The sequence below is a fragment of the Aegilops tauschii genome, chromosome 7, assembly GCF_002575655.3.
Source record: "Aegilops tauschii subsp. strangulata cultivar AL8/78 chromosome 7, Aet v6.0, whole genome shotgun sequence".
In the NCBI taxonomy this organism is placed as follows: domain Eukaryota; kingdom Viridiplantae; phylum Streptophyta; class Magnoliopsida; order Poales; family Poaceae; genus Aegilops; species Aegilops tauschii.
The window spans coordinates 622,215,456-622,236,231 of NC_053041.3; the positions used below are offsets into that span (position 1 = coordinate 622,215,456).

At 44.8% G+C, this 20,776-nt stretch overlaps 1 pseudogene; it reads left to right on the forward strand.

Annotated features, from left to right (window-relative positions):
• Nucleotides 1–9,366: 9,366 nt before the first annotated feature.
• On the forward strand, nt 9,367–12,702 carry LOC109735356 (uncharacterized; annotated as a pseudogene).
• The last annotated feature ends 8,074 nt before the right edge of the window (nt 12,703–20,776 follow it).

The window sequence follows — 20,776 nt, forward strand, 5'->3', positions numbered from 1 at the left end:
AACCATTTTCATTATATATAAGAGAAAGATAGAAGACATCAGGTACAACAGAAAGCAACCAACACACACAAGAAGGCACAAGAAAGAACAGAAGAAGAACCAGAAAAGAGCTACGACAAGCAGCCAACACCAAGAACTTAGCACCCAACACCACTAGTTGGAACGAGAAGAGCGGAAGCAAGCTTTGTTGAATCAATCAAAAGGAGATCCGTCACCGAGAAGACGTAGAGAAGAAGTTGCCGGCTGCCCTGCGATCACTCTGCACCTTGAAGAGCTAGGAAGTCGCAACCACTGTCGAAGGGCATCCCACTGCCTAGCCACGTCGCGGCAAAGAGAGCTACGGACCGTGCCGAAGGGCAATGTTCCACCGAGACAGACCCTGCACCTCCTCTAGGCCACACCACGGCCACCATCAAAAATAGATAGAACCAAAGCACTATGCCAGGCCACAAAGCCTCAGACGCCGTCGAAGGGCACCGAACACCGAGACCTCATCGTCGCCACGAGCCCCCAAGAGATAAGGTCAACCATCAGGACCGAGGTGACCAAGGGATTGGTCGCCGCCACAGATCACTTCCACCGCCACCACCCTGCACACCAACAACCCAACAAACACTCCAATCCAGACATCAAGCTGCCAACCGCGGATCCGTGGCCCCCAAAAACAACGCCCTCAAGCGGGAGAAACGACATCGAGACGCCGTCGTCGTCCGATCCAGAGATGGATCTGAGGCTTTCGCCCGGGGCACACGATTAAGAGGGTAACAGTAGCTTCCCGATGACGCCTTCAAGAAGGGAAACGGCGCTCGAAGGCGTCGCCGTCATCGTTGCCGACAGGATCGACACAAGGCTTTCGCCTGAAGCATCCCGTCCCCGTCATCTCCGTTGAAGCTGACCGATGTGCCCTGCAGCCCGAGACCTCCCCACCCTCCTGCCAGTCCACGGCGAGCGTCCCCACTAAGACTAGCATGAGGCTCCATTGACACAGAAGCTCACCTCGAGCACCTGCACAGCCGGAGTCAGGTCGTTGTCGGCTGCCACCTGCATTCAAGCCCTTGCCTCCAACCACACCCCACCACCACCGTAGTCAAACTCTGTCGACGGCATCCACCGCCGACCCCCTGGTCGTGGCCACGAATGCCGGTTGGCCGGGTGAGTTCAGGAAAAGCAGATATGGGCGCCAAGTAGCATCCCACACTGGCTAGACTGCACCCCCGCACGACCACGCAGCCCGTGCGCGCACACCGCGCCGCCCAACTCCTCTGCCCTTCACCACCTGCAAGCCGGCGCCGCGCCTGACCGGCTCGCTGGATCCAGATCCAGGTCACCAGGTCCACCGGCCGCCACACCGCCGCAGCACAGCTGCCCGCCACCGCCTCGCAACCACCACCGTGAGGCAGCTCGCGTCGGATGAGACCGCCACCGACCACGGCCAGATGCGCCGCCGGCAGAGGGCCTCGCGTCGCCGAGCCCTGCTACCTGGATTGAGAGAGACGCCCCGCCGCCGCCGTCCCTGGGTCCAGCGCGAGCTTTGCTGGCGGAAACCTCTAGCGGCGGCGAGATGGGAGGGGGTGGGGGGAGGGGTGGTGGCTGCGCTAGGTTTTCGCCCCCGAGTCGCCAGAGCCAGCTTTGGGTTATGTTCTGATTATATGTCCACATCCTATGGCGTTTAGCACAGTGATTAACTTAAGCAGAAACATATGGTTTCATCTCGATACCATTCTCTTCATTTCAATTTTATGTCAGAGATTTGTGTATGTCCACACTAAGACCATTATAATATCAGTTCTCTATTGATAGCGTAACAACTCTGTTTTCTGATTGTTTCATATATATTGGAAGTACAACGTGGTGCATACGGTTAGGCTGACACGACTAGCAAAGTGCAGAAATAGACACGGAACAAGAAGATACATTAATTGACGATAAACTTATGATGTGTTCGTTGGTACGCCCCCTTCAATAATATATTAGAAAGGCTGATGCAACTCAATGGTGTATATTAAAGCATATTATTTCAATTGAAAGTCAAATGTATTCTATTGTACTTCACGAAAGTGCTAAAATAAATAATATATAGATGTGTGGTTTTGTTTTGTATCCTTAACCCGGAATGGTTGTAAGCATGAAGAAACAAAATTTTATATGGTGTGTATGGAAGCACACCTTATAACTTATATTCCCTAGCCCTTGAATGTTTTCTACTTCTTCCTTTATGCAAATTTTCTATCATCCAATTGTACGATTGTCTTATTCAAAATATAATTGATAATTGACAGTCTCTTTTGGCCTACGTAGAAGGCAGCCCATCTAATATACTGTATTTTATGTGTGCAGAAAATCAATGGGACCATTTGTGATACATATATAACTATTGTTGTTGTTGTTGTCTGGCTGTAATTGCAACACCACCCTAAAATATCATATTATTATTATGCTTACACATAGTCAGATGGTGAAGAATTATTGTGTTCTCTTTGTCAATGGGGATCAGAACTAGATGACCTTTTGGAGTTAAAAACCTGGCTGAATCACCTATTCTTACTGCTCATTTTTCCAACGACACTGTAAACGTTAGAATTTCGAACTACCTTTATTTGGTCGTCTATAATTAAAGATAAAAGTAAATGAAAATACACTATATATAACACTTGAAAAATGCTAATGAGATAGAATTCTAAGAAAATAAATTTTGAACATATTTTGACTTTCCATATGATACTAGCCCGTGCAAGTGCACGGGTCGGCGACTAGTATGTTATAGTTAGCTAAAAAATGGCATAACTACCTTGGATAGCTCAATAATGACATAATTAGCATACTTTGGTCAAAAATGGCATAATAATCTTGGTTACCTTGAAAATGACCTAAACTTAGCTTATTTTCCACGAAAATGACATAATAACCTTTCTTAGCTCCAAAATGACCTATTTACATAGCAATATCATTCTTCATGCTAGCTTGAGCCCTTAACTAATATTTTGTTCCTCTCTCTCAGGCGCACGACGACAAGAAGCCTGTGCCAAGTCTTTTCGACCTCTATGGCATGGCCCATATGGCCCCGTACAAGAAGGCCAAGCCATTCACGGAGTCTGACCTAGATCATCCAGAGAGCTTCACCAACATCTCCTCCCACCACAAGCTTGTGAAGTACAGAGACGAGGGGAAAGCGAGTAAAGGGGAGGACTTTAACCCGAGCCAGGATCCTTTTGATACAGAGCTGGTGATGATATTTGGTGGCGGGAGGTCCCATGGCTCTCAAGCCATTGGTGATGGACTGATACGTTGTCCTAAGACTCTCCGCAGATCAAGAAGCGCCTGAGTAGCTCTGATCCTGAGATAACGCCTCGTGCACAGCCCGCGGAGCTCGCCATGGCGGTTAGTTATACGGACTCTCTCACCTTTCCTCCATTACATTGTGTGTGTGCGTCCGTCGATGATTACAATGCTAACGAGGAGTGCTGTGTTGCAGGCATTGGTTGAGAAAGAGAGATTGAAGACCCAGGCGATTTTGGAGGAGGCAAAAAGGGAGGCGGCGGAGAGGGAGATGGAGGAGAGGACGGCTAAGCTGTTGGAGGAGGAGAGGAACCAGAACGAGGCGTCTAACCGGGCCCTATACGAGCTCATCGTGGTACGTTTCTCGTGCATTTTAGCCCAATCATGCACGTAATGTTCGCATTACTAACTAATTAATATGAGTGACTCATGAGAACCAAATGTGCAGACCATGTGTGAGAAAAACGGTCAGGCCCCTCCGCCGATGCCCCAGATTGCTCCGGCGACCACGGTGAGTTTGATTTGAATGGTCCTTAGTTACTACTATTCACATTTCAGTTTGCATCATGCTAACGAGACATTATTGAAAATGATATTTGGTTCAGCATGGCTCCCGACAAGCATCGACCAATCCTTCCGCGTCTGCCAATGCCGGAACCCCGACTGGTCCTTCACCTCCGTCTGCCACTGGCGCAGCCCCGACCATTCCTACACCTTCGTGATAACGGTATTTTTCTTCTTATTTAGCCTGTTTAGTCCATTTTTGACATAATGCCTATTTAGTCCACAAATGACATAATAAGATGAAGAAAATCAAGGAAGAGGAAGGAAAGAAGGAATATGAAGAAAAGAAGAAGAAGAAGAAGAAGAAGAAGTAGAAAAGTTCTTCTTCTTCTTCTTCTTCTTCTTCTTCTTCTCCTTCTTCTTCTCCTTCTACTTCTTCTTCTTCTTCTTCTCTTCTTCTTCTTCTTTTCCTCCTCTTACTTGTTTTTATTCGTAAATGCCATCATAACCTTGCTAACCTCATAAATGTCATATACTTAGCTTGTTGTCCTCTAAAATGACACAATAAGCTTAGTTAGGTCAAAAATGGCATAATTTGGTACGTTAGCTCAAAAATGGCATTTTTCTTCTTATTTAGCCTATTTAGTCCATTTATGACATAATTTAGCCTATTTAGTCCACAAATGACATAATAAGATGAAGAAAATCAAGGAACAGGAAGAAAAGAAGGAATAGGAAGAAAGAAGAAGTTCACTTGTAAGCCACAATTACATTATCAGTAATGATACGCCCTAGAACAAAAGCACTCTATGTCTAACTAATAATATCAGGAAGAAAAATCTTTAGCCTTGCTGCCAGCATCTTCGCTAGTACTTTGTAAACAACATTACAGAGGCTTATTGGCCTAAACTGTGAGACGTTCTCCGGAGTATCAACTTTGGGAATCAGCACTATCATGGTTGTGTTCCATCCCTCTGCGATGACCCCACTATTCACAACATACAGTACTTCTTTTGTAAGATCATCACCGATTAAACGCCAAAACTTTTTATAAAATATTGTGTGTAAGCCATCTGGCCCAGGAGCCTCTAGATCACCAATGCCGAACAACGCTTTCTTCACTTCCTCCTCAGTGTATGGTGCCAACAAAGCTTCATTCATGTATGGTGTTACTCTTGGTTTAACCTTCTTGAGTACTTCCTGGTTCACCACATGTACCTCTGCCGTGAATAAGTTCTGGAAGTAGCTGTCAATCAGAGCTCTCATAGCCTCATTATCCTCCTTCCAATCACCGTTTGCATCCATAAGACGCCCGATGAGGTTTCTCTTTTTTCTGGCTGTTGCATAATTATTGAAAAAAATGTATTGTGATCACCGAATTTAAGCCAGTTTGCGCGAGCTCTTTGCACCCAATATATTTCCTCTTTTTCCATTGTTTCCTGAATCTCAATTAGTAGATGTCTCTGCCGATCTGCCGACTCGTCAATAAGTGGGCCCGATCATAGTTTTCCCAACTCCTCCTTCAAGCTTTTCAGTCGGCGCTGTGGTGACTTAAGTACTGTGCGATCCCAGTCATGCAAATCCTTGTGTACCTCTGCAGTACGTTCAGCAAACGGCATAGTACCTGATGTACGTGACCATGATTCAGTTACCCGATCCATCATCTCTCCTTCTTGAAGCCACCGCACTTCAAACTAGTTCTGCTTCCATGTGAGTGATCTATCCTCCACTTCTCATCGGATGAAGTTCCCGTCCTTACATCAATGAAATTCTTTGTTTTTCCCATTACTCCCAACACAACAGGATTGCGCCAAAGGAATAAAAGACTGCCACTTGCCCCAACACTTTTCACCACTTCCACATGGTCCATCTTAAGTTTTCTCATCATTTTTTCTGCCCTCACTGTGTTCAAATGTGTTTCGGACAGAAAAAACACATCCGGCCCCCATTGATTCTGGATGTCCAGAAGCACCCTTACTGCCGCTGTACTGTCCATACCGCGAAAGTTCCAACATATGGTTTTCATTGGTTCTGGCGATCACCCTCGAGGGGAGTCGCCGATGTGTCATTTGTTCCTTGACCCGAGTTGCTGGTTTCAGATCTCAACCTCTTCTGATCTTGAACTTTCTGTGGAGTACTAAGCAGACTCTTGTCCACTGGTTCCGTGGCAATGTTCTCCAACAAAGTAAACTTTGTCATTAACAAAGCCAGCTGGTGGTATTTGAGGAGACACCGACGCTGAAGCAACCATGCCATCCTGCGATATGAGCCTTTTCCGGGCAGTGGTTACGATCGCACCGTTGGGGTTGTGAGCATCTATGTCCATGGCCAGCCCTTCTTGTGGGTTAGGGTCACCGGGGTTCCCTCTCCCTCTGCCAAAGCCGCCGCCCCTGCCAGCACCATCACCATTCTGCCCCATTCCTCTTCCAGCTCCTTGTCTGCCTCCTGATCTGTCAAAGTTAACAAGTAACCAGCTGCCCCACTCACAATCCTCCGGTTTATGTATTCCATCTCCGCATTCAGTCACAACACATGTCCAACTAGTCCACACAAATCAGAAAAATCTGGCAGTTTCTCGTATGCCACGGGGTACTTCTTTTTTGCTTTCAATGTCAGTGGCACAAAACGTATGAGCGGAGTATCCAGCAATATGAACACCCTGGCTCGTAGATATTTAGTAGGGTTTATCCGACCCTCATTAACAATTACTTTTATGGGCGGGATCCCTACTTTCCTCGCTATCTTTATCGCTAGCTCAGTGTTCTTCATGAGCCCCTCTGGGATACCCATGATGCGAGCCCACATCGGAATTCAATCCAATTTATAGTCTGTGACGTTGGATATGCCATCATATTCCTCGATCACTACTGGCGCACCACGGAACTCCCATGGGCCTCTGTTCATCACCCGGTCCCAGCCGCCCAAACACAAAAACTGGGCCAAGAACAGATTGTTGCCCCTGGTTTTGAAGGTAACACCATGAGCAGACGGCATTGCGCATCGATTCGAATAAGGCCACATGGCTGAAGGGTTTTTGGGTGTGAACCCTAAAGATCCTGATCCAGCGTGTTTCCTCAATCAGTCCTTCTCTTTCTCCTGACAGATCCAGCTCTTCTTCCTCTTCTCCATGTAGATTCAGACCCACGAATCGATCTTCCAAGGAAGAATCATGGCGGCCGGTAATCCTCACTGTACATGCCGCTGCCAGCAGCAGCCTCAGGCTGGGCCGATCCTGATCCCGTCTCCTCCATGTCGCCTGGGAGGGGTACTCGCGTTCGTGGGCTCGGCCACAATCCAATCTCACTAGGGTTGGGGAATCACCGGAGATCAGCGATCTATGGTGGACTCAGGCGTTCGCCGCCAGAGGATATAGGGAACCCTAGGAGACCTAGGGGAAGCGGGGTACGTGAAAAAGAAAGATAGAAACCTACTTTGTGCCGCTCTTAATTTGGTTAATGGAATGAGCAGATTTCCAGTTGAGTTTTTTTTTTTTGCCAGTTGCCATCTTCCTTTTATACATGGAGTGAGATTGAGATAATGATAGTTAGGTGTCAACCCGAAGGATTGCCATTTGATTTTGATCCAAGGGCTCAGGAAAATGGTTGCGTATTTTAAAAAGGGCGCCACGCCAATGTGACGACAAACTCTAGTCTTAGGATGCAATGCCATGTGGCTCTTCGTCTTCTTCCGACTCCTTGACGCTTCCTCCCTCCTCATCCCATGACCTCCTTTGTTGCCAAATTTGCCGACGTCCTTAGATTCATTGCCGTCACGTCCAGATAAGGTGTTCTTCTAATGTTGTTGGGACACTCATTAACCATGTAGCACCTGTGAAATCTCGTCGCCGCTGGTGGTCAGTGCCAACCTTTGCCCTCGTTGCCTCGTCGTTCGCCCCCTCATCTTCTTCCTAGCACACAGCAGACGCCGAGTCAAGACGGCGAGTTTCATACAGCAGTTTTTTTCCTGTTAAGAAAATCAGACATAGCAGAGATACATTGTGGGCCGGGCTTATTCTAAAACCAGAAGGACCATAAGTGGAAGGCCACTAATAGGCGACGGCGCGTCGGCCGAAAATTTCGGCCGGTCCCACGTGGGCCACACGATCTGGCTTTTCTAAACCGTACGATTCCTTCGTCAAGCTTCCAGAAAACGCTGCAGCAAAGGAAAAAGCAGAGGAGAAAGAAGAAGGGGAAAAAGACCAGCGCCCCGCTCGTCCTTGGCCGCCGACGACCCGTGCTCGCAGAACCTTGCCCGTTTGCCTCGCCGCAGACTCCCACCGCCGATGCTCGCCGCCGTCGCTCGCAACAAAAAGGCCGTTGACCGTAGCAGCTTTTTCTCTTGCCTCTGTGTTGCATCCATGGTAGCTTCGCGGCGCCGACCGCGACACCGTCCCTCGCCGGTGCTGCCCACCGCCGTTGCAGCATCAATGGCGACGGCGGTGTCGCTTCCAGACAAAGCTGATGGTAGCAAAGAACGGATTGTTGGTTCCAGCAAAAGTCGATGGCGGTTGAAGCAAAATTGGGGCTGGTTCCAAGAAAAACAAAAGATAGTGGTAGCAAAAAATATTGCTGGTTCCAGCAAAAATCGAAGGCGATGAAAGCAAGATTGGGTCTAGTTCCAGCAAAACAAAAGATAGTGGTAACAAAAAGATTGCTGGTTCCAGCAAAAATTGAAGGCGGTGGTAGCAAAATTCAGTTGGTCAGCAAAACCAAGATAGTAGTAGCAAAACGCGATGCTAGTTCCAGCTTATATATGCACCGTTTCCAGCACCGATAGACACCGGTTCCAGCACCGCTAGCTGCCCGTCGCAGCACAACTCTGTAGCACATAGCAATGCTCGATGCTGGAGTTAGAACCGGCTTGTGGAGGAGCTGCAACCGGCAGGGGGCCAAGCTGCATCCGGCAAGGGCTAAGCTCGAACCCACGAGCGCCGGAGCTGCGGTGCGGTCGGTTGCAGCTCCCCGCGGTGCTGGTTCCAGCAAAAATGATGCGTGGTTCCAGCACGCGCTGCAGTGGCTGGGGTCGTCTGAGACACGGCGTACGCGGTGGCTGCTGGTAGCCCTGGCCCGCGACGCCGGCGAGCCCCTCACATCAACTCCTCTCGCCAGAGGTGCCTGGAAACAGTGCTTGGTCTTTGGGCGGTCCGATGCCAGGCGGTACGCGCCTTGGGATGAACTACGCCATGGATCTGAGGCCAGAGGGAGGAGGGTGCGCGCGTGGCCATGAATCGGCGGCGGTGGCCGGAACAGCTCACGGGATAGTTTAGTTAAGAGATGAGATGAGAAGGAGTAGATAAGAGGAGAAACGAATGGTTGTGAGAGACGGAAGAAATAAGGCAAAAAGATAAGGAAGCGGTGCGTGCGTAGAAGCTACTAGTAGAGCCGATCGAAGCCTGTGTCCGGCGCAATACTGAGCCGGTCCGCCGATTACAAGGCTTTCCCTAAGTGGAATGTTGGTGGAACCCTCGTACTGGCTCAGAGTAGTGGTCGTCCGCCAGTCCACAGCATCAGTTTCAGTCCCCACCTGGTAGCACAATTCTAGGGTTTTGTCGTTCCGTCCCGTCGGAGAGGTGAGATCCGGGCGTCCATGGAGGCGAGCTCGGGGCCTCGCCGGAGTTCCGCCCAGGAGCCAGATGGCCCAGGCGACGGAGCGGACCTCATCAGCGCCCTCCCCGACGAGCTGCCCCTCCTCGTCCTCGCCCGCCTCCCCTGCACCGGAGTCCTCCCCCGCCGGTGGCTCGGCCTCTGGGCCGGCCTCCGCCAGATCGTCTTCCGCGGCGTGGCCCTCCCCTCGCTCGAGGAGGCGCTCGGCCGTGTCACTCCGCCTGCGGTTTCCATCAAGCAGCAGCGTGGACCCGTCCCCACGGAGCACTGGACAGACAGCGCCGCCGCCGGCGTCCCCATCAACTCGCTGCTCCGCGCCGCCGCGCGGCTCGATCCGGAGAAGCTCGACTTCCGCCTCCCCTCCGGCTTAATCGACCGTACACTCGCTGTCGATCTGCCTTGCTTCCAGCGCGCCACCTCCATCGCGCTGGACCTTTCCCCCATCACCCTGGCCGTGCCGGCCGGTGCCGATTTCCCCGCACTCGAGAGTCGAGACGCTGTCCCTGGCGCGTTGCAGTACCGACCTCGACGCCTTGCTCTCCTGGTGCCCGCGCTTGCGCACGCTCCGCCTCAGCACGGCCAGCGACATTAGGGTCAACTCGCCGTCGCTCCAGGAGCTTGTCGTCTGCTGTGAGACCAGTGTGACACGACATGTCGACATCGTTGCTCCCGCGCTTAAGCAGTTGGCCATCTCATTGACGGCGGTGGACCTCAGCATCTCCGTCTTGGCACCAATGGTGGAGAAGGTCTCGTGGCACTGCCTATACTTTGGACCGCGTATTGTGTTTGGTCTTTGGGGCCTCAACAAGGTGCAGCTACAATCGGCAGAAAGACAAGGAGAGCCATCGTCGCTGTGCATTTATGCTTGTGCGGTGCGTCCCTTTTACTGTTCAATCTGCTCCAAGCTCTGACTAAACTAATTTTGTGAATGATATCTATCTATCGTGGCAAATTGTTTTTTCAGTTCTCTGGCTTTTTTCGCGCTCAGGCAGGCCACTTTAAGCAGGAGATCGAGAAACATATGGTTGCTGCTTTCTCTGGTTTAGAGCTTCATCTCACAGCGAGGGGGCATGCTTTTGGAGCGTTAGTGTTTCATCTTCTTAGAATGAATCGAATTCGTACTGCTACACGGAGGCTTAAGGTCGTCCTAGAGAGATCAACGGTAATTCTCAGGTCTGATTATATACCCAATAGTACATTGTGTATTTGTGTGGTTATTCATATATGTACATTTTTTGTTTTAGTTCAAAGAAGTATGCCCGCCATACTGTCCTTGTGAGTCAAACTGGAGGTCCCAGACTATATCCTTGGATGCTCTCGAAGAAGTGGAGTTCAATGAATTCGACGGAGCAGATCATGAGTTTGATTTATTGGAATTGATACTTGGATGTGCACCGACACTAAAAAGAATGATTGTCAAGCTGTCCGAGGAGACCTCGGCAAGTAATGATGGATGCGCAAAGATAGACAACATCTTCAAGGCATGGTCCTCTGTGGAATGTGATGTTTATCACAGCTCTGGTGAGATATATTTGGCATGCATTATTAATATCTTCCTAATGAAACACAGATATATTCCCTCCGTTTCCGAAAAGAAGGCTTATAAATTTTCTCCTAAGACAAACGGTGCATAGTTTGACCAAGTTTGTAAAAAGGCCATAGTGATACTAATTTTGTATTGTAGTTGCTGATAATTTTTCTTATATAAGTTTGTTCAAATTTTGCACCGATTGAAATGAGACAAAATTATAGTCATTTTAGGAGACGGAGGAAGTAACTGTTAATCGTTGTGTAAGATCTGACTGGTCGAATATGTGGAGTTGACATGCCAATTATATAGTTTGGTTGTGCACGTATAATTTATTAGCTAATTAAACATTTTATATTTCTGCCAAATTTGTGTGCTCAGATGCTCATGTTTTTTTTAGAAACTGAAACTGAATGGTGGATTGGATGATAATAAAAATTAAGTATTTTTACTCACTTACCTAAATTGCTCTTTTGCATTGCACAATCTTCTTCATTGATCTTGCCCTTTTATTTTGCACCTGCATTTGAGTTTCTTATTTAGGTTATCCCATCTGAATTCATCGGCATTGGGGTTTGGTACAAATTTTAGTTCGATTTAAACTTTATTCAGCAATTATTTTCCTATTTCTTTCTGCTGTCAGCGTGTATTCCATTTTATTTCTGGTTTTGCATCTGTATTCAGTAGCAAAAATACAGTTCCCAGATAACCTAAAGTTTGTTGTCCCATCTTAATTTTTCATTGGCCTTCGGGTTTCTTTCTGCTCTCATCATATTGTGTTTTATTTGGCGGCATATAAGAATAATACAGGGGGAGTCTCCCGTCTGTTCTCATTCTTTTTTATACTGACTTGAGCTTGTTTCTATTTGTCTCCTCTTCAGGGTTAATGCACGGCAGCCAAAATTGCCCGTCGACATGATTCTCATCCTTGGGTCTCTTGATCCTGTGGTGCGCATTGACAAGATCATCCTTAGGTCTGTGGATTCGTGGTGCACATTGACAAGGTCCATCGTCTCAGGACTTTGCTTGGTTGCATCAACTGATCATCTGGCGTGTTCTTTTGCCAGTGTACTGTACTAGGTTATATATAAGGTGCTCAGTTGTATCTTGTGGTTACTATGCCGTTTGACTAATGAATTAATGCACTCTACCTTTGTTGTGAGTCAATTACTCGAAGCCGACTATCATGTTAAGCCTATGGTTTCAGTTCTCATTTTGCACTGTTTCATTGTGACGAAGACATTGCATGCTTTCAGCGGTAGTAAAATTATCTGCAGTGAATGCTCCCCTTACCGCTCTTAGTGCTTATACAGCTGTGGTTGGATGAACCAAACGGCTCTGTGAGATAGCTCAGTACCTTAAACTTGGAATTGTCCTCTCTTTTCTAACTACTGCACTGCACCCTATATGATGGATTGAAGATGCATCTTTGTGTCACTTCTGTTTTAGCAAAATCTTTGTCATCTTGTGTAGATATGCAAGGTGCAACTTGATTCCTGGCAATACTCGTTGCTTGAGTGCAATATATGGGAAGAAGTATCTGGACTCTTGTTTATTCTGGAGTTTGTGAAGCTCTGATTGCTTAAATAACGCCGGTGGGAAAGGCTTGGCTGTCCGGCTTGAGTGAGGAACTGCAGCAAGATGAGTTCGTCATAGCGGTTGTAATTAACACTGTGGGCAGTCTAGTTGTGCCTCTCTTTGTGAAGGGATACATGTATGGCTTTCGGATCCTTCAGATCCTTTGTGCATCCGCATGAACATCATTAGGCAACGAAGCTCTCTAATGAGAGTATGGTTTATCTAATGAATGGTTGGATGTTTCATCTTTTTTGAGATTTTCCAGTGTCTTATTCTTTTGTTTTCTTATAGCTCATCATCTGCTTAGGCCGTCTCTAACCAAACCCTTATCCTGTAACTCCTCAAATGATCTGTCAAACTTTAATGCCTGAAATATAAGGCGTTAAAATGTGGCTGGAACCTAACCGAACTTCTATATTTAACTCTCTATTTTTTAAACTAATTATTCCATCCTTTGTGACATACATATTTCAAACAATTGCATGGTATTTCACCAACAATTATTTGAATAGTTGAAATGCAGCATATCCAACAATTGAACTACAAATATTATAGTTTATCTAATTGAACAATTCAAATTATAACATACATATACTTCATTCAAAAGACACCAAATCAATCAAGTCTACCCAAAGAATCGGTGGAGCCGGTGAGGCAGCAGTTGGTGGGGCAGTTGGTGTCGCAATAGATGATGGGAGTTCAACAAAATATTCTAAGGGGGCAGCAGGCGCTGCCCCGAGGTTCTCTCTCTCTCTCTCTCTCTCTCTCTCTCTCCATGGACGGGACATGGTCCACGTCCATGGGCTGGGGTGGGACTTGTTCGTGAGCATGTGTGTTTGGTCGCCGGCTCCCTCCGGTGCAACAATGTCGGCAGCCTAAGGGGCCGTGGAAGCAACCTGCATAGTCGGTTCAGCCAATGGGGCCGGCTGAGCAGAAGGCGGGGTCTTGCTGACGGTCTGCTTGGTATCCTGAAGATAGATCTCTGCTTGCTGCATCCAATAAAAAGACGACTGTTAGGTCTTCGGCCAAATTTAACAAATCAAGTACAAGCAAATATCAAACTTGTAACTAGAACTACCGTGATAATTACAGTAACGAATATTAGTGCAATTTCGGACGCATGGAGGCATGCGGACTGCGCGGATGCGTCCGACTGTATCCCTAGAAAAGAGGACCAGTTAGGGTTTCCCTAGGTGAGCAGCACATCCCTGAATCTACCAGGGATTCAGGGCATTGGACATATTTATTCTGGAGTAATTTTCCTTTTATTTTTCTGTTATTCTGTTATGTTAACCCTTATTTTTCCGTGCTCTTTTTAGCTGGACCAAAAAAGTGATGGCACCTGGTTTTGTTTCGACCACGATACTGGAGACTCCGAGGGGTTTTGCCTACTTCAGTGTTTACGGACCTGCAACTTCTGGACCAGAGGTTTGTATACAACCATTTCCAACCGTCCTTCCATGTCAGTCACTTCCATTCTGCTTCTTATGATGCTTCACTTTGTTATTACAGAGTATATGGTCATTGTTTATCAAGAAGAGCTTTGCTACAAAAGTTAGTATTTCTGATACTCTATGTACCATGCTTTGATTAGCGTTTGCTTTGGTTGTGTTCTCTTATTTAATTTGCACTCAGGAATCAGGCTTAATCATAATCTATATATATTATCACTGGCATTAAAGAGTTAGGGAGTTTGCAACTAAAAGGTACATCCAAAATATCTTACACAGCAAAATAATCTGTTGGAGAAATGCAAGGTTACTGTGCTTCATTTGTAAGTTTTCTCTCTAATAACACTCTGTTACTTTCTTACCAGGTTATGAGTTTGCGTGAGTTCGTAAAGGTCGATAAGAAGTCTGTTGCGCTTGCGCTCAAGGATGGTCTTGGTAAGAGGCTTCCTGATATCTTTTTAGTAGTTTGTCTGTGCCTTTCTCTTTCCATGAATTAATGGTCACTGCTAATGTATCAGTAACATCTTTTATTGCTAGAAAATTGATTTCTTTGACGACAGGTTACTCATGAACTGATGTGGGGGTTAAGGAATGTGTTGTATGATTATACTGCCAGCGAGAAAATCCCTGAGAGTGTGCAAGCCGCCCGCCACTGCCAGCGAGATGCCGCCGCCGGGACGCGCGAGGCGGCTGTCGTTGCCACGCGAGCCACCACTGGGACGTGCGAGGAGGAGTTGTGCCTTCTTCCGGGCACCAACGTGTCGTCGCCCACCACGTTACCCGACACGCCGCGGCCCTGATTCGCCGCCGCCTTGCCATCCTCGTACAACGACTCAACTTGTCGCGCCTCACCCGCTGGACTTCACCTCCACCATGCCGGATGGCCCTGCCTCCTCTCGGGTTCTGAGTGATTCCATATATTCTCAGCTCTATAATTCTGGTTTGTCATTATCAGCAAAAGAAATCTACAAATTCTCTTGTATCTCCTCCTCCTTCGGTAGAGGTGTCTAAAATCCTAACCTCTTGGCATTATCCTATTTGTCATTACAGCCCGAACAAGAGATTCAAACGCTCAGGTTCATATGCATCTATGGGTGAGTTCTTAGTTTTGTTCAATTTGCTCCACAACATGGTGGCTGTGCGTCCTTGCAATGGCATGGTGATAGCAAGGAAATCGAGCGTCACCTCTCTTTCTCTATTCAGGTGTCCTCACTTCAGTTTTCTGATGTGCTATTTTGTTCTACATGTTGGCCAATTGTTATCTCTGGAGTGCTTCATCTGTGTGCGTTTTTGTAGGAATATTCCATGTGTCATTGCTACCAGTTCTACTGAAAATCAAAAGGCTGCTATATTATTGCCACTTTAATGCCAGGGATTTAGATTATTTTCCTTGTACGTATTTGTGCTACAGATGTTAAAAAATAGTGATATTCCTGCTACTTTACAGGACTCCTGGCACTGTGATGCAGGAGTGTTGGCAACTATAATTCAGATTCCGTTTACTATGAAAGAATGAACTACAAGAATTGTTTTGTAGTCGTAGGACTTCTTGTGTTATGAGAGTAGCAAGCAAGTGTTATTTTCAATTTATGATGTTATGATATAGGAGCCATATGCAAGGGTCTTCTTTCGCAAAATAAAAATAAAAATGCAAGGGTCTTGAAGTCGACTCTGATATTTCCAGGTTTATATAGTGGTAACAAGTGATTTACCACTCTGATGTTATATAAATGTATATCCTCTTGAGTGTCATAGTGTCATGTAAACAAAACACATTAGTTGTTGAAATTCATAGTTATAATTACTTCTGATTTGACACAACGGTATAAAAAAAATTAACTTGGTTTACACAATCGTTTTTAAGAGTACAGGCATGTTTTCTGCCTTGGTATGAATGCAAAACAAAAAATGCAGTCGTCTAAAATTAAGAGAAACATAGGCATACATGAAAAGTTTCATCGCCATGTGAATCTTGTGATCATGGGCGTGCTATTCCAGAATAAACAGTGATGTTATGTTTTAGCTTCTTTACCAAAATATGGTAATGCCTTTTTGGTTTCCAGAATTTGGTTGTTTACTGTAAAAAAGAATATGAGTGCACTGTTTGCTAATATGGATGGTTTATATGTTTATATTTTACAGGGGAGTTTGACTGTCCAGAGAAGATTTGGTACGGCATAATGATGATCTCCTACCTCATATAGTTTGATGATATAATCGCTTTCAGAGAAGTCGTAAACGATTTGTATATATTTTTGAGTTTCACCACCGGTAACGTCTTTTGTAGAGTAAAACTCACATTAATTATTCTCTAATACCGGGATATTGAGTACAGCCCTTTGATATCTTGAGTTATCGTTTTCACCCATGTTTGAGCTGGCAAGATCTTTCCTTGCATTCTTACACTTTTTATGGTGGAAATGGTTGGCTCATTTAATCCGCTAGCATGCACTCATTGTGTGTGATTTGAATATACTGACAAAACAGTTCACCTAATTGTCAGGGATTTGGTACCCTTTTTGATGGTTGGTGTCAAGATGGCTGAATACGTACTTGGATTGCTTTTACAAGACGCATCTTCTTTCAATTGGTATCCGTAGTTTCAGATTTTTAGCTAATAACAATACTAAGTGGCAAAGTATGGTACCATATGTCATATTTGTGCACAATCTTCGCTGTTTTTTGTTGTTATTTGCTTACGTTGACAGCAAGTACTATATTTATATTGCAATATGAGACATGTGAAGTGTCTTTTGTTTTTTGTATTTTACTAAAAATGTATTATTGATCTCCCATGTTGTGTTTTGACAAATTAGCAACCGAAATGCCTTTTCAGTAAAGAATCTTGATAAAGAGGTACAAAGAATATAATCTTAGTAAAGACATTTCAAGGGAGATGGGACAACGTTGTACAAGTAAATTTATTGGACAAGAGCAATGGCCAATTTTATTCGTTTCTCTATCCCCCCCCCCCCCCCCCCCCCCCCCCCCCCCCGCGATGTGTTTGTATGCATTATTAACTTGGAACAGACGATATCTTACAGTTAAATTCGAAATTACTCTTCCTCGCAATTTTTTTCAAAGCTACTCTAAAAAATGCATGACATAGTTCGGCATTGTTGTCCAATACATTATGTTCCATTTTCTCAACAATTTTATGCTCTTTATTTTTGGCCGTCTTCCTTTTACCAATTGTTTATTCATTTATATTATATTTATTTTCTGCTTATAGTATCTTCTGTCTACTTTATTGGACCACATGCATGCCCATCATTGATCTTCCTTTAATTTGAAAAACTCCTCGTTGTTTCTCAACTTACATGATGATAGCAAGCCAAATATGGTGTCCAGCTTTATGTTCAAACTTTGTGAGTGTCTTTAGTTGGATATTTGAATTCACGTTTGTCGTGGTTTACTTATGCGGGTGCGATTCGTAGTAGGTGTATCTTTAAAAGGAGCATTGGCCGAGACGTGCGTTGCACATGCAAGCTTACTAGTTTTGCTAGAAAATTGATTGCTTTGACGACAGGTTACTCATGAACTGATGTGGGGGTTAAGGAATGTGTTGTATGATTATGTACGCCGAGAAAGATATCACTCGCCAGTATCTTCTCCCATTATCCAAAGGATTGATAGATTGCATGCATAAATATGGAATGAATATTCCTACGGAAGAAGTAAGAACTGAATTGTACGCTTCGATTTTTCTGCTTTTGCTCTTACTGTTGTGCCTTGTTGTTATGCCTTTTGTGTACAGATGCTAGTGCTGCACTAATGGGTATATTGGGTCATTTAGCTAGTTATATATTAACCACTCTCCTTGCTTCAATCCAAACTTGTTCAAACTTCTGCCTGACTGACTACAACATTATCCAGGATTTTAATTTGTAATGCTTGTTTATCTTGCACTTTTCTGTTAGTTGTTTCTGCTTTGAATTATCCTTTGCAGCTTGAGCAAGTTGATGTGATGCTTTGTTCATGTTGAAAATAAAAAAGTTGATGTAATGCTTGTCTATCAACCATGTTCATGTTGATCCAATGCAGGTTGATAGAAACATCATAATCCTTGTTGGTTTAGTGGATCGATGTGATACAAGGTTCAAGCATTCTGCCAAGACGATACATGAGGTATGTGACAAGCTGGTTCCTGATATTGGTCCAGTTATTAAGGAAGACAAGCTCCATGCAGAAGCTGTGTCAAAGATTCCGACCAAGCTCGTTTATAAATAAGCTATTGTTTCCAATAAAATATTTTTGAATATACCAATTAGTGGTGTCGATAAACTGAATGTTATTTTGTGTTTTGATACAGTGGTTCCCAGATGATGTGGTGAAGAAGATAGATGCAGCAGCTGCTGCAGCAGATGATGCACGAAAGAAGATTGATTTTAAAATGTATTCCTTGATGTATGACTGCCTTGTTAAACTTAGGATTTTACCTGGAGTGAAAGCTCGGTTTCTTAAGGAGGTCAAGTGTTTGGCTGATGAAATTTCGAGAGCTCCAAAGAGGAGCTACACAGAGTTAGCTCAAGGGACAAGCGAGAATTGCGATGATGGTTGACTGCCTGCTGGGAAGAAAGTGAGGTATTTCGGTGGTGGTGAAGCACTTGTTTAGAAAATTTATGTATTATCTTGGACGCTGCTAGTTGTATTGATAGCTAGTTTCTTATAGCATCTCTAGCGGATGCCTGAAAAGTTATATTCAAGAAGAACTTTTTGTTGCTTTATAATCTTAAGCGGGGGAAACCCTTTTTTGTCAGAAGAAACTTTGTTTTGAGTCCTCAAAAGTCACATATTTGAGGCGAAACTTTTTGTTTCAAGGGATTATAACCTATCTAGTAGATCCCCTGAATGGCTAGTGCATCAAAAACATGGTTTCTATTAGTAGATCCCCTAAATTTAGTTTAAAGAACTTTGCACTAGAAGCTATGATTGACCTGACAGAGTATTGGTATGTTGTAACTGGAACCTATACATGTACTTTTTAATGTTGTGTAAGTCTATTGCCGTCCAGACCATCTTAGTGAAATTTTTTCAGCAGCCATACCTCTTGCTTTCATCACGGTAGGACTGGAATTTATCAAATGAACCGTTGAATTCATGATGCAAAGCCAAATACAACCAAGAAGCTAGCCAAACTATACATAACATGTTATATGTATTATCCGCAAAGTATGATCGTATTTTTTATATTTAAAACCTCTATTTTTTTGAGGGAACACCATCATGGCTTACTTTATGATCTCAAATAACACTTAAATCGTTTAAGATAGAGTTAAGGATAAAATCAAGGGGCTCATCGACCATTACAAGAAATCTTATTCTCAAAACTAAATCGAGCAATCTCATGAGCATACAAAGTTGTTCCGTGTAAACAATGCTTCGAATGGACGTTCTCAATCTCCACAATAAGACCCATTTCTTTTAGAATAACGAGGAGGTCTCTCCCCGGTTCCATTACTCACAACGAAATCATGAAGTCATACATCAGCTCACTGAGAGGAGCAGTTCGAACAGAAAATAAACAAACTAAAACACATAGCAGGTTCCCAAGACAGCTGGTGGAAAGATGATAGCGTTGGGTGTGAATACACAGCCAACAACGAGTGTAGGATACCACATGTTTTCACACTACATAGCAGGTGATCTCTCGGTCAGCTTTCTTGGTTTTCAGTGGCAGTGCAAACACCGCTTGAGGAGACCAGCAGACGGTGAGCGTGGACATTGGACTAGTTACGGCGGCCTTGTTCCCAGGTCTCTCTTCTTGGTTGGTGACATGAGGCAAGCAGTGTCATTAGCGATCTTGGAGTGGGAGCACAGGAGTGCTCATACGGTAGTCCAGTCAGTCACTTCCAAGGTTTTGGATTCCGAATGGGCAAATTTTCTCGTGGGCGGGCGAAATTCTCGGTAACCACAGTTACCGAGAAATTCCGAACAAATTTCGGATGAAATTTGTAATTGAATTTGGATTCAAATTCTTTTAAATTAGATATAAAAATATCATGAACTACTTTTATTCAAAAGAGTGGTAGTAGCTCAGTGGAAGATCAACTATGTTTGCGCTAAGCGGTGTTGAGGTCGCGAGTTCTATTCTTTTGGTCCTCATTTTTTCACATTTACTACTTACCAATCTGAAAAATAATTAAAGAAAGTTAGAACGAGGATTCGAACAAGCTACCTATGGACAAGGAAAACAGATCACTACCACCACGCCACAATAAGGTTATTTGATCAAATCAGAAGCTACATTCATTAATAGATTTTGAGCGTTTGAATTCAAAATATTCAAATAATTCGGATTTTTTTGCTCGAGATCCGAATTTCTCGGGCGGTACCCAAAACCATGGTCACTTCTGATTCTCAGAGGTTGTTGTATGAATCTTTCTAGGGATTCTGAGAAATCCAGCAGCCTTTCCTTGGTCTACTCTAGAGATAGGACAACTCAGTATCTGAAGTTATTAGGATCAATCTCCAGACCTGAATAACAGAGATCCATTTGGTGTTGTCAAAAATCATAGAGTTCCTATATTTTCATAAACACCAAATTATTGCAGAACTAACAGTATTCACAACTGAATTCTCATTACTCCCTCCAGCCAGGTGTATTAAGTCACCTTACGAAAATCAGATATTCCCAAAAGTCTTAGGTGCATTACATTGAATCTTGTTCACCTTCCCCTCCCAACCTCGTACTACTACCCACATAGAATATGTGCAGGGAGGAAGAGGAGGCACCTTGAGGAGAACGGCCAGTGCATGCATCGCTGCTGGACTTTAATTAGGCAAGAGAATGATGATTGTTTTGCATGCACTCATGTATTCAATGCTGATTTTAC